At 45.5% G+C, this 3,060-nt stretch overlaps 1 pseudogene; it reads left to right on the forward strand.

Moving 5' to 3' along the window:
- Nucleotides 1–2,174: 2,174 nt before the first annotated feature.
- Nucleotides 2,175–2,749, forward strand: LOC119345118 (annotated as a pseudogene).
- The last annotated feature ends 311 nt before the right edge of the window (nt 2,750–3,060 follow it).

Below are 3,060 nucleotides of genomic sequence, written 5' to 3' on the forward strand. Positions count from 1 at the left end.
ACACTCCCCCAACCCCGGGCACACAACTCATCCCCATCTGAGGTTATATGGCGACTACTCTCACTTGTGCTTCATTGCACCTCAGCATGCACACCACCTCAATTTTCAAAGAGGGCATTGAGGAGATCAAAGACGGTGACCACACCACACAACATGTCTCCATATTTCTCACAGACCTAACTTCTTCCTTTCTCTCTCTCACATTAGGTTTGTCTCCTACTCTCTCGCTCACATACGTACAATCTTTCACTCCCTATCTGCTCCATCTTCGCAAGCTCTCTCTACATGTTTCATTCACACATTGGGATGTGTTCAAAATGTTGCTTTTATAATAGATCATGTAGAGTTATGGTTGGTTTTGTTGCATCCTACAAAGTAAGAACTATGAAATGCATTTAGATTATCATTTGACTGGGATTATGTGAGTTTGAGAATATTGTGAAATACTATAGACCTCGTATACATATTGGAATTCAACAATGATTCCAACTATTGAATTGTATAAACCATTACATTCAAAGTCAGTAGCCTAGTATATTTATTTCATGATTATAACAAATGATTAATTCCCCTACAAACTAAGAAAACAAATGTGTACTCCCTGCACTTCTATTTAAGTCTGCGTATTAGCATTAGTCAATGTCAAGTTTTGTAAACTCTCACAAAGTTTATAACAAAAAATATTAACATATACAATAACAAATAAATACCATTAGATTCATTATTGAATGTACTTTCACATCATACATATTTTTATGGTAAATGTTTATATTTTCTATAAACTTGGTCAAACTTTAGGAAGTTTGACTTTGGTCAAACCTAATATGCAGAGTTAATAAAAACGCAGGGAGTACTAGTAGTTACTAGTACTACTCGCTAGTTGCTTAGCGCAATCACCCAACATGCCAAACGGGGAGTTCAGTGTTACGAAATTTGGAGGTCAGCGGGAAACTCTCCTGGGACCCTGATTCGAGCAGTGTAGAGTTACCATCATACCCTTCTGAATAGGCCTACGAATGCTGCTTGGTAGGGGGCTGTTTTGGTAACTTCAGGTTCTCCTACCCAGCCAACCCCACCCCGACACCTAGAGTAGTACACTTGAATACTCCCCATTTTCTATCCCCACCGCAAAATAGACTTCTCCACGGCACCACAACCTTCGTGCTCCTCCCCTTCTACATTGACGCACTCATCCACCGCAGTGCATCTGCCTCCTCAACGACATCGTATGCCGCACTAGAGCCGGTCCACCGTCGTCGTCGTACATGGAGCCTCTTCCCTTGCACCGTCTTCCATGGTCGCGAATCTGCTTCCCGGAAGCTGATGCCAAGCACAGAAGCACCACCTCATGGATTATGAACTGACTCCCGTTACCGACCATGATGCACACAGGCCGCCGCGACCATCGTACTCCTCCTTGATTGGTAATGTGTATATTGAATCTCTTAGCAGTACTTGTGCAGTTCCAAATTTGTTCATACCTCCCCTTCAAATCTCCTGGTTGCTATTTTCCTGTAAAAGTAATTGGTTATAGCTTGCATTGTCCAACAGAATATCACCTTGTAATTGTGAGTCGTTCATGTATTGCCCTGTGCTTATGTAGGTTCTTCATCTGCAACCAGTAGTGTGGCAAATGATGGAAAGTTGTTTAGAACTAGCAAGATGCCCATGTGTTGCATGGAACATCAAGACGCATTTGTATGAGTAGTTTATCTTGTGGGAGAAAACGATGAATGAGGGAAGGCCTTATCTGCAAATGTCGAGATAGGTCGGGTATCTCTCTGCAAAATTGTCATAGTTTCCTTCCTATCCGTCAGATATAATCGAACATCATATATAATCGGACGGCCTATATTGCAGGATGGCAGGCACACCATCATCACAAACTCTATCTTTAGAAGATATTATATATATATATAAGAGATATATAAGATATAAGAAGTAGTGATAAATATAAATATAAAATAAACATATAATTTAATATATATGATATGTATAAGAGTAGAGAATAGAGTAGAGATAGCAGGGACGTTGGGAAAGGATTGCGCGCGCGGGAAAAAGTGGCCGTGCGCGCGACATGCTACACGCTTTATAAAATCCAACGCCCTCCCACCGCTGTCTGCCTCACCACTACTCTCTCCCGCTCTTTCTCGCCTCGCAGCCACCGTGCCACCATGCCCCCACACCGCCGAGAAACTTGGGGCTACCGTGGCGTCCACGCGCGCCCCTCAGGCGGCCTCTCCGCCGAGATTCGGTTCCGCAAGATGCGCCTCGGCCTCGGCACTTTCGACACCGCCCACGAGGCCGCCCATGCATAATACGCGGCGGCGTGGCGCCTCCGGCGGCCTCTTAGGGAGATGAACTTCCCCAACGTGCCGATGCGTGAGCGGGCGCAGGAGCTCGTGCCTCCGCCACAGATGAGGGTCGTCGCGACAACCGGAGGCGGGAGCACTGTCTCGGCATCGCCGAGATGGATGAGGGAGCCATGGCGCTGTGGCGGTAACGCTTCCCATAGGATATCATCAATGCGCGCGAGTTCTACGTGCAAAGGAGGGCGGAGAGGGAGAAGAGGAGGGCGGAGCGAGCTGCCTATCGCGAGGACAGGCATATGCGGAAGGAGGCCACTCGATTCAACATCAAGCTAGGAGCAGCATTGCCCTGGGACCCTGACGATGATCTGTATCTTGACACCTACATTGAGACGTCAAAGGAGGACATCACCGAGGCGGAGTCGGATGACAAGGAGTAGTTGAACTATCTATTTTTCTATCTATCTATGTTATATCTATGCTGAGAACTATCTATGTATCTATCTATGCCAATATCAACTCGGTGTCAAATGTGTATCGTGTCAGAGTAGAAAGGAGAAACAAATATAGCACGTCTATGCCAGCACTCCACGGCACGCAAAAACTGGCTATTCCGGTGCTGTAAACGCTTTTTTAATGCACTCGTGTTGCGCTTCTGTTGGAGATGCTCTAACATGGCAGATGGGTGCTTTAATGTTGCCCACAAGATGCATGAGTATTACTATATTTTTCTTGCCATGTTGAGATATTA

Source organism: Triticum dicoccoides, unplaced genomic scaffold (genome assembly GCF_002162155.2).
Source record: "Triticum dicoccoides isolate Atlit2015 ecotype Zavitan unplaced genomic scaffold, WEW_v2.0 scaffold20685, whole genome shotgun sequence".
Lineage (NCBI taxonomy): Eukaryota > Viridiplantae > Streptophyta > Magnoliopsida > Poales > Poaceae > Triticum > Triticum dicoccoides.